Source organism: Equus quagga, chromosome 9 (assembly GCF_021613505.1).
Source record: "Equus quagga isolate Etosha38 chromosome 9, UCLA_HA_Equagga_1.0, whole genome shotgun sequence".
Taxonomy (NCBI): Eukaryota; Metazoa; Chordata; class Mammalia; order Perissodactyla; family Equidae; genus Equus; species Equus quagga.
In genome coordinates, this window is record NC_060275.1 from 70,426,342 (window position 1) to 70,438,513 (window position 12,172).

Sequence of the window (12,172 nt, forward strand, 5' to 3'; positions counted from 1 at the left end):
CAACCATTACGCGTAAAGAAACTACCTGGCATTCATTTAACAAATGCTAGAATGATTTTCCTTCCAAGTGGTTAGAGCTTGAAAGGAAGGAATGGAGGGGAGGCTGAGTCAATGTTATGGTTATTCATTTTGAAGAAAGGCATGGTATTCAAATAACTCCCCAAACCCACAAATGCTTGCATAAAAGTATATAAAAAAAATTAGAATTTAAATTAACTGCCTAAAATCTAGTGTAATATGGCAAGAGATGTTAAATAGAAAAAAAAAAATTAAGCAAAAGTCACTTGTGAAAAATGGTTTAGTTCATCCAGTAAATACTGGGAACAAACTTCTTAGAGAAATATGAGGGTGACTATAAGGGGGTCAGCTGACAAGAGAGGAGGGTAAACAAGAGAAGTTCACCATGAGGTCATCTTTATCTAATTCTTGTGACCCGGAGTCTCCAAGGAGCCTAAGAATTTCTGATAATAATTCTTGTACAGGGCTGTCTTATGCATTATCTCCTCACATCCCTGAAATCGATGGGTAAACAAAGAAGGCAACATTTTCTCAATTTTACAAGTGACAAAATACACTTGACCAGTAAATTATAGGATTGGTCCAGTATGTTTTGTCCCATAGTAAGCCATCTCTTCTTTTAGAAAATGTTTTGTAAGTTTTAAAAAAGTATTTCTTAAAGGCCAACCCAAATATAGTACCCAAGCTCTAAAGCAGAGTTTCAGAACCACAGCACCATTGACATTTTAGGCTGGATAGCTCTGTTTTGTGGGCACTGTCTTGTGCATGGGCGGATGGTTAGCAGCAGCTCTGACCTCTACCTATTAGATGTCAACTGTGACAATTGAAAATGTCTGCAGACATCTCCAAATGTTCCTTAGAGGCAAAATGACCCCCTGGTTGAGATCATCGTTCTAGATACAGGCTCCCTCTGAGAAAGGCGGTAGAGAGCATTGGCTAAGAGCAAAAAGCTTTGGTTTGAATTCTGCATCCAGCACTGACTGTGACCTTAGGCAAGTCACTTAATCTCTGCTCATTTCCCCCATTTTTATAGGGTCCATACTAGGACCAACCTCTAGAGGTTGACAGACATAAATAAGATGACATACAAAAACCCCTTCATGCAGTATCTAGCACACCCTGCACATAAATGTCTGCAATATACAGAAGCTAAAAGAATACCATGCTGAGAGGCGTGAGACTGGAGTAGCGGGCACCCCATACGGCACCCTCCACTTTCATGGTACCTTGAACGTGCCTCTCCTGAGCCGCTGGTCACACTGTGTTATAATTGACTGTTGACGGCTGTCTTCCCTATCAGTCTGTGAGTTACTCAAGGTTAAAGCCATGTTTTATTGATCTCTGTAATTCTAAAATCTGACAGTTACTGATTTATATAAGCATTTCATAAATGTTCTTTGAATAGAGACACTTCAGATTCCCAGGTATCTATTCTTTAAGATGCCCTGAAATTATCAGATTAACAAGTCAATTGATTTTCTCAAAGAATCATGAATTCTTAAGAATCCCATGAGGATATTTCTAAATTCTAAAGACTTTCTCTTATTGACTCATTTTTTTATCTATAAATGGAAACAGAAGTGCAAATATTCCTCGGGTCTTATCATGGCTCTAAAAAATGTCACAATCAAATCCAAGGGGAACTCTCTTTGACTCCCCCCTCCCTTCAATCCCCAATAAGGCCAGGGAATAATTTTTGTGCTCAGTTTTAGGCATCTAAGTTTAAGAGGGATAATTACATATTAGAGGCTGCCCAGAGAAGAGTAATCAAGATGGGAAAAGGGGACTTGAAAGTGTGCTCTATAAATTATGGGTTGAGGAATTCTGTGTTGAAAGCAGAGAAGAGAAAATTTAGGAAACAAGTGACAGCTGTCCTTGAATTCTGAAATAATACAATGTGGAAGAGTCTTTGGATCCAAAGATAAAAAGGGCTGAAACAACAAGGGAGCACTTCCTATAAGAATGTTTGAGTAGCGGCAACTTGAAGGAGATGCTGCGGGTGGGACTCAAGTTCTGGAGTTTCAAGACCTGATGACAATGTACCTCCCAACTCTCGTAATCTCCATGGTCCTTCTAGAAAAGCCTATGTATTTGGACAACACCCATGAAGATGATAGCAACTAAAATGGATAAATTGATGACATAAAACGGGTATTTCTTCTCTTGATTGAATGATACATATCCTGGCCTGTGAGAAACAGATGTCATTACTATCTCCACTCCTGTACGTTTTGAGAAATCTACCATGCATATTCTCAACGGGATGGGTAAAGACATTAGTATTTTTAACTATGTATACTTTAATTTTTTTTTTTTTTTTTGAGGAAGATTAGCCCTGAGGTAACATCTGACACCAATTCTCCTCTTTCTGCTGAGGAAGATGGGCCCTGAAGCTAACATCTGTGCCCATCTACCTCTACTTTCTATGGGGGATGCCTGCCACAGCATGACGTGCCAAGCAGTACGTAGGTCCACACCCAGGATCCCAACCACAGGCTTGCCAAGCAGTATGTAGGTCCACACCTGGGATCCGAACCAGTGAACCCCGGGCTGCCGAAGTGGAACATGCGAACTTAACTGCTGCGCCACCAGGCCAGCCCCTAACTTTAATATGTTTTTTGCACTTAAAAGGCTTGTAGAATTTGGGTTGTATCCAAAGTGAAAAAATAACAATAAGTGAAGGGCATGAGGAATCAGAAATGAACTGGTTAATATAGTGAAAGTGGCTGATATATTCCCACGCTCCTTTAAGATAACAGTAGGTGTGGCACTAAAGGGTAACTTGTCTTCTAACCAGTTTGACTTGATTTGGGAACCTATGATTCACAAGGTAATGCAGTCAGTAAACAGAAGAATTAAAATGGTCAGAACTGCTGACATTTTCCTACGGACGAAACAATTATATGGGCAGAAACTAGAGTACAGTTTAGTTGCAAATGCAGTAAAACTCTGGCTATAGAACTAAGAGGGAATTGAGATCATTGGAAATTCTTAAGGCTATAGCTGGTATAGGTCAATATACGGATATTCAGCAAGATTTTCTACTTATTGCACAAGTAAGCCTACACAGCAATGGACAAGCTTTGTTATCCAGAATGCTCATTCATTTAATCAGGATGATATAATCTGCCATTATTTTTATGAGAAAGGTAAATGAGATTAAAAAATAAGCTTGTCACGCTACTGAAATGCTACCTTAGAACAAAATGAGTATTTAAGAAAGGGTCAAATTCTTCACTATTCATCCTCCTCCTACATATAAAAAATGGCAGGTCCTTTTCACTGACGAATTCTCCTCTCTACTTCCCAGCCTCTGCCCCATGCCCATTCACAGTAGGATTTTCCTCCACCTTACACAGAACAGTGTTAAAGATAATATTCCTGGAGCCTTGCCTTGAACCTAGACACTAGAGGAGACGAAGTTTTCTAATGTAGGTGTGAGGTCTGGGAAGCTGTCAGCTCCCTGCACTGACACTCTGGTCATGAGGCCATGTCCAAGGAGAAGATGCTAAGGAAAGTGGGGTTGATAGTGAGTTTCCAAATGTTTCTACCTGATCTTGGCTGGGGCTGGGGATTCTGCTATAAATTAACTTTGACCTCTGTTTACCCTTGTCTTCAGAGCAGAGAAGTGACTACCCCAAGGCTGTCCCCACTGGTCTACTTTGATCACCTTCTAAATGCTGTCTTGAGAGTCTGAGTCTAGGAATGTGGAAAGCAAATTGTCCATCCTGAGGCAGCAATCCCTGGAATCATCACACATACTAAGAAATAATGCTTAAAGGCTGCACTAGAAATGGGAAGGAAGTTGCATCAATGGGGAGCAGATTCAAACCAAAGCTCTTCTAGAGTTACCAACCTAAAATATGAAGATAAAAATATCAATGAAAAGTAACTTGTAGGAATAGATTTGAACGCTGAAAACCGAGAGACAGATTTAAATAAGTAGGATTATATCGTCCCAGGAATGTTTAAAATATTTTAAAACAATATCACAAGGTAAGAGAGATTCAGATTTCTAAAGTTAACAGATAAAACAAAGGAAACAAAATTAAATTGATTTATCTTTCCTGATAGGTTGAGCAAAGAACTACACAATTCCCAAGGGCAGGTGGAAGGAAACAGTTCCAAGAAGGGAACGGACTGGTCAGAATGGGAAGAGAATGTAACACTTTCCTCAGGTATTCCCTGAATCCCAAGAAAATCAGAGACTCAGAAAGTGTAGCAAATAACCAATAACTTTATAAAATCTAAGAGGAGAGAACAGATAGATGTGGGAAATGAAGTGCTGTTCTCCTAAATTAGTGACTCTGATTTGTATGATAGAGAAGTAGAATACAAGATGCATGAGGGCAGCCCAGTACAGGGGTACTGAGGAGGGTTTCAAAATCAGTGCTTGTAAGTATATCACCCTAACAGTCTATCCTCTGACTTGTAAGCAGTGGAAGGTCCTTGAAGAGCCCCATAGCTTATTCTGATAGAGTTCTAACCCCTGGGAGAGGAGCTGGACAGGCTGCCAGAAAAGGTATGTATGTCATCCTTACAGGGCTGGAGGGGGTCATCCTGTAGGATGGAGCCTACTGGGAGAGAGCCAGAGATAAGTGTGTTTCTCCCATTCTAAGACAGCTTTCTGGAAGATCCACCAGTAAGTCGTCACACAGAGCACCAGTGCCTAACAGAGCTAGGAAATCCAATTATGGAGCAGAGAGCAAGGCTTAGAGATCAATGCCCTCATCTGACATATAGGAAGGCTAACTCCTATCTTGCTTTAAGACCAAACTTCCTTGCCACTTACTCAAGGCAGCCTTCCTGTGAGCCTCCTTATCCCCACTGGGTTAGGTATCCCTCTACTAGGATCAGCTCCTGAGAGCTCCTGCAGCAAAAGGTTCGCCCCCTGTATCAAATCAAAATCTTATGTCTGCAGATGAGTCTCCTTAGAGTAAGAGCTCCCTGATTTAAAGATGTAGCTCCCTCATCTTTAAATCCTCAACACAACCATCAGGGTGAATGTTAAGACAAGGGAGAAAAGGAAAAGGGATTTTCTCAGGGTTAGAAAGATACTTGATAGCAAAATTAGGTCTAGAATCTTGATATTTTGAAGACTCACCTTGTACATGTTTTAAAAAGATTTTCCTGTCTATTCCCTTTGAGTGTCATGAGTGTATCCCATTATCTATATATGCTCTACCTGTTAGGCAGGTCTATTGTCTCAGATTTCAAAATCTTAGAAAATGGAGACCACACAAATGTAGTTATGTGCATGCAAACATGTCTATGTATATAACTAGTTTGTATGAAAGCTGAATGCTTTTTCTTTTTTGTGAGGAAGATTAGCCCTAAGCTAACATCCATGCCAATCCTCCTCTACTTTGTATGTGGGTTGCCTCCACAGCATGACTGATGAGTGGAGCAGGTCTGTGGCCGGGATCTGAACCCACAAACCCAGGCTGCCAAAGCAAACCATGCAGAACTTTAACCACTCGGCCACAGGGCCGGCCCCAATGCTGAATGTTTTTTGACTGTGATAGTGACCCTCAGTTACCAATCATTGCATTAGGCTCTCAATCTGGAGTTAACTTCAAGGGCATGGTGTTTCTTGATCCAGAAGCTTGGGTCTAAGGTACATCATTTCTTATCCAGTGCCTGAGTTTACATTTACAATTACTGTGCAATTATAACGAGAGTCAATTTGGTTTAAGTGGGTCAGTGTAGCTATATTTAGCCCTTTAGCAGCGGATACGAAGACCTTTCTGTAACATAAGATTAAGGTTAATTTATCAGTTCTTCATTTCTTGAATGTTTTTCCAGGTCAGACATCTAAAGTTATGGAAAGTTATCCCAATAAAATAAGAGGCAAGAGTTTCCATCAAAGTACCACATACGGAGCGTATACAGACAGATATACACAGAGACCATGTATATACATGTATACACAGAGGGACTACGTGCTTCTGTAACAATAAGAATTTTATTCCATTGTTAAAGTTGATTTAAATTATTCCACAAATCAGAGGAGAATATGTCAATGAAGACACAAATTTTTTAGCTAAGGAGTTCTCAAGCAAGCTTTAGTATCTGTATCTATTAAGGTACAACATTTATTTTAAAAGAAATATTAATTCATGGGAGAATAAATGATAGGCATGAAAAATGTTCACTCTAACTAGTTATCATAGAAATGCAATTAAAACATCAGATATTTTTACCCATTTAACTGGCAAAGATGAAAAAAAGAATACTGAATGCTGGTGAGAGCAAGAGGAGATAAGTTCTCTCTACTAACTTTCTGGAAAGCAGTCTGCAGAAAGGAAACACACACACAGAGACACATACATTACATATACACAGACACATGCACACAAATGTATATTGCACATATACACATATACATATAACATACACATACAAATATATATTTGAACTATAAATTGACATCCTGGAATTTACACAAATATAATCGAGTATGTGCACAAAGATTTATGCATATGGAAATTAATCTCAGACTTCCTTATAATATAATAATATTGGGGGGGGGAAGCAAAGTTACAAGATAAGGGCAATTATTAATAAATACTGAAACAGCCATAAAATGAAATATTATAAAACTAATAAAGACCATCGTGCCACATGGAGTAATAGATTCCAAAGATATCCAAGGCTCTGATTCCTGGAATCTGTGACTATGTTACCTTAAATGTTAAGAGGAATTTTGCAGATGTGATTAAATTAAGGATCTTGGGACAAGGAGATTATTATCCAGGTAAGCCCTAAATGTAATCATTAAGTATTTTATAAGAGGGAAGCAGGAGAGATTTGACTACAGAAGAAGGCAATGTGACGCTGAAGCAAGATGCTATGCTGCTGGTTTTGAAGATGGAGGAAGGGGCCATGAGCCAAGGAATGCAAGGAGAGCAGCTCTAGTAAATGGAAAAGGGACGGAAACGTATTCTACCCTAGTGTTTCTGGAGGAGCTCAGCCCTGCTGGCACCTTGATTTCAGCCCAGCAAAACTGATTTCAGACTTCTGACCTCTAGAACTCTAAGAGAATAAATACATGTTATTTTAAGCCACTTAGAGTGTTGTAATTTGTTACAGTAGTAATCTGTTACAGTAGCAATAGGAAACTAGAACAATGTTCTAAAAATATATGTAATAAATGGGAAATGCTCCTGAAATATGCTTAAAAAAAGAAAAAGATGTTTACTAAAAAGATGGAGTTCTATGATATAAATTGTTTAAAACATATATGAATTTATATGAATAAAAAAGGTGGAACTAAACAAAGTATTTTTAGTGGACACCTATGAGTGTGACATTATGGTTGATTTTCTTCCTCCTTATACTTTTTATATTTTTTTACAATGAGTCTACCTTATTTTTAACTAGAAAAAAATTTAATTTCCAGAAGCCACACATTTGACAGTGTCTTTTTATCATGGCCTGAAAGTTCAACTTCCTGAGAATTTCAGAATACTTTGAAGAGTTTACAAACTTAGTAATACACACTTTTACCTGGATATTTTCATAAAATTTGACTGATGTTTTGACAAACAAAATAAAATGCATATGTAAAAGCTGTACAAACCTTAGAAATAAATATTAAAATTGCTTTAAAAAAGAAGTCTTTCCCCAAATCATCCCATTTGCAACAACATGGATGGACCTGGAGGGTATTATGTTAACCAAAATAAGCCAGACAGAGAAAGACAAATACCATGTGATGTCACTCAGATGTGGAAGATAAACAAACACACGGACAAAGAGAACAGTTCAGTGGTTACAGGGGAAGGGGGCTGGGGGCTGGGCATAAGGGTTGAAGGGGAGCACTTATATGGTGACGGACAAGAAATAATGTACAACCAAAACTGTACAATATTGTAAACTATTGTGACCTCAATAAAAAAGAAAAAAGAAAAAGAAAAGAAAAAAAGAAGTCTTTCCTGCCCCTAGGAATTTGATAATATAAAAATGAAAAACATCTGTTTTCTAGACATAAATCCTTACCTGCTCTGGCAACTGGGCAAATGAGTATTTTCAAAGCTAACTCGGCTATAAATCCATACAGTGCTTTTTTTTAGTTAAATATATATGTTATTATTTACATACTGGTTAGGCTGTGCATTTTATGTGAGCAGCTTTGAATTTCAGACTTTCTTCACTACACTGTGCTGGACATGAAAGCTTTCTTGCTTCATTGGTCAGAAAAATCATGTACTCTTAAAAAGCCAACTCAATTTTAATATCAGCCAAATATATATGCAGGAAAAAATGATGTTCTTGACTTCAAAGAATTATAGGAGTTATAATTTGGGATTACCTCTCCCCATCACACACCAACTTGCTATTTTCCATGAGGGCAGATAATTCATATTTACTGTCTTCGTTAGCTAGATTGTGAGGGCTCAAAGGCAAAGACCAAGTTTCTGGTACCAACTATGCAAATATTCTTTGACCTAATGTATTGTCATACATGTCACAGAAGACAACCGTATTAAATTTCACAGTGATCAACAAACTTTCAAAAAGAAGTTATTCCAGTTAATAAGAGTTATAACAACAGTCAATCATATCATCCAATAAAGTCACAGATGGGTGATGGATGAATATCAATGTGAAAAAAAATTATCTCTACCAGTGGCTCTCAGCAAACAAAGTACATACAGAATTATAAAGAATGCCAATACACCAAGGACAAAAGAAAAACAAGGCCAGATGACGTGTACACAGCAGAAATAGAGAACTAAAGAGGGTAGAGCAAATCTCACTTAAAAGTGGCAGAAGAATATACTAGTTTGAAAAATTAGAAGACAGGAGAAAAATAAATTGAGTAAATTTTCACTGTAGATAAAATCATAAAAGAACAGTAGATGCTCCTATTTTCTCCCTGCTGGCCACACCCTGGTTATGGCCTCTGATGGGGGTCAGGGAAGGCTGCTCCAAAGTATACCAAAGGGGCATACTGATTACTTTGAATTCAAGTTACTTGAGAAACAGCCAATGCAAGAAGGACACTCGGACCCTCCTCTCTGTCCCCCTGAAAGCAGGACATGAATCTCCCATGTGAAAGTTTCCCTCCCTGAACCAAAAGGCAGAGAGACATCCTTATCACCAGAGACAGGGAATTCAGGGCAAGGAAAGTGTGTAAACAAACTCTGCTTAGTTTCATCGCTTATTAGTACCCAAGCCTAAGTTTCTTTGTCTTGTCAGTTCTTCACAAATTTATTGCTTCTTTGTTTAAAGGTATATAAACAGCCTGCTTTTGTCGCTTCTTGGGCCCCATATCAAAGAGACCTCCATACATACAAAATTGGTTTTTTTTCTCCCTTTAATCTGTCTTGTGTCAATTTAATTATTAGACCAGCCAAAAGAACCAAGAGTGGGAGAGTAAAATTTTTTCTCCCCAACACCTCAATTAACTCTTGCCTGCACTAATATAATACCCTTCCCGCTCCCCATTCCAAACTATTCTTTCAAAGCTACCCAGCTCTAACAGGTGCATACAATCATTTTAGTCTCCTGTGAAATCAAGTTCAGTGACTCCCCACTGTTCTAGCAATATTTCCTCAAGTACAGTTTCTGTACCACCATCACTGAATCACCTAGAGTGCTTGTGAGAAATGCAGATTTGGGGAGGCTTCCCCACACCCACTGATTCAGGATTCCTGGGAGTGAAGCCCAGGAATTTGTATTCTACCAAAGGGCCCAGGGGATTCTTATGCACGTTAAACTTGGAGAAGTTCTTCATAGGAAAATCAAAACCTCTTTAAATGGAATACTTTATGACACACTCCCTTGTTATCGCTCCTGCCTCATCCTTTGATACACATCCCCTTGTGGTTTATGCGCCAATAAAAATAAAATATGTACTTGTCACAAGTGTTGAATTACTTTAACCTCCCCAGACACAGTACCTCTGCCATACTTCGTTGCCTTTGTACATCCCGTTCCCTGTTCCTAGAATTTCCACCTCCTCTGCCTGGAAAATTTCTGTTCATCTTTCAAGTATGAGCTGTAAGGTCACCTCTCGAGCAAAGTTTGTCTGACTCTCTTGCAGACATAAGTGTTTTTTCTCCTGGATCTCTAATGAATTTTACACATATACATGCCTCTTCTGTGGCAGCTATTCTACCACAGCAGGACTATGTGTTTATAGGTCCAATTCTCCACCAGGCTTTAAGCTCTCCAAGTACAAAGACAGTTTCTATTCATCTGTGCATGCCATAATACACAGTAGCTACTCAGCAGAATCCTTGACTGCACGTTATTTCCTAAGGTCAGGTTTAAAAAAACCACATCTGTTATTTTTCTATTTCTCCAACTTCTACACACAAGCCCTACAGGGATGCTTCTAAAACCATGCTGCCTTTTGTCAATTAGTTGGATGATTTTTCTTTTAAAGCACTGCCATTATTGACGATCTTCATGATGATTAATAAAAAGCACAATAAAATGTGTCTATGATTTTTAGGTAGATTTTAATGGTTCATTAAAAAATGAACCAAAATAGCAATACTTATATCAGACAAAATAGACTTTAAAACAAAAACTGTAACAAGAGACAAAGAAGGGCACTACATAATGATAAAGGGAACAATCCAACATGAGGATATAATGCTTATAAATATCTATCCACCAAACATAGGAGCACCTAAATATATAAAGCAATTATTAACAGACATAAAAGGAGAAATAGATAGTAACACAACAATAGTAGAGGATTTTAACATTCGACTTACACCAGTGGACAGATCAGTCAAACTGAAGATCAATAAGCAAACATTGGCCTTAAACAACACATTAGACCAGATGGACTTAGTAGATATAGATAGAACATTCCATCCAAAAACAGCAAAATGCACATTCTTTTGAAAAGTTCATGGAATATTCTCCAGGATTGATGAAATATTAGACCATAAAATAAGTCTCAGTAAATTTAAGAAGATCGAAATAATACCAAGCATCTTTTCTGACCACAAAGGTATAAAACCAGAAGTCAACTACAGGAAGACAACCAGAAAAGCCACAAAAATGTGAAGATTAAACAAAATGCTACAGAACAATGACTGGGTCAATGAAGAAATAAAAAAATACCTGAAAACAAATGAAAATGAAAATACAGCATGCCAAAATCTATGGGATACAGCAAAAGTGCTTCTAAGAGGGAAGTTCATAGCAATTCAGGCCTATCTTAACAAATAAGAAAAATCCCAAATAATCTAACAGTGCACCTAAAGGAACTGGAAAAAGAAGAACAAACAAAGCCCAAAATTAGCAGAAGCAAGGAAATAATAAAAATCAGAACAGAAATAAATGAAATGGAGACTAAAAAAAAACAGAAAAAAATCAATGAAATCAAGAGCTGGTTCTTTGAAAAGATAAACAAAATCGATAAAACTTTAGGTAGACTAACAAAGGAAAAAAGATGGAAGGCTCAAATAAATAAAATCAGAAATGAAAGAGGAGAGATTACAACGGACACCTCAGAAATACAAAAGATTATAAGGGAATACTATGAAAATCTATACACCAACAAATTGGATAATCTAGAAGAAACTGATAAATTCTTAGAATCATAAACCTTCCAAAACCGGATCAAGAAGAAATAGAGAATTTGAATAGACCAATCACCAGTAAGGAGATCAAAACAGTTATCAAAAACCTCCCAAATAATAAAAGTCCAGGACCAGACGGCTTCCCTGGTGAATTTTACCAAACAGTCAAAGAAGACTTAATACCTATCCTTCTCAAACTCTTCCAAAAAAGTGAAGAGGAGGGAAGGCTTCCTAACTCATTCTATGAAGCCAACATTATCCTGATACCAAAACCAACAAGGACAACACAAAGAAAGAAAATTACAGGCCAATATCACTGATGCACATTGATGCAAAAATCCTCAACAAAATACTAGCAAATCGAATACAACAATGCATTAAAAAGATCATACACCATAATCAAGTGGGATTTATTCCAGGGATGCAGGGATGGTTCAACATCCACAAATCAATCAATGTGATACATCACATTAACAAAATGAAGAATTAAAATCACATGATCAACTCAACAGATGCAGAGAAAGCATTTGATCAGATACAGCATCCAGTTATGATAAAAACTCTAAATAAAATGGGTATAGAAGGAAAATACCTCAACATAATAA

At 37.7% G+C, this 12,172-nt stretch overlaps 1 protein-coding gene across 8 annotated transcripts in view; it reads right to left on the minus strand.

Annotated features, from left to right (window-relative positions):
• MAST4 (microtubule associated serine/threonine kinase family member 4) overlaps window positions 1-12,172 on the minus strand; it is a 574,884-nt gene that overhangs the window by 171,290 nt on the left and 391,422 nt on the right. The gene's annotated exons all lie outside the window — the stretch shown is intronic.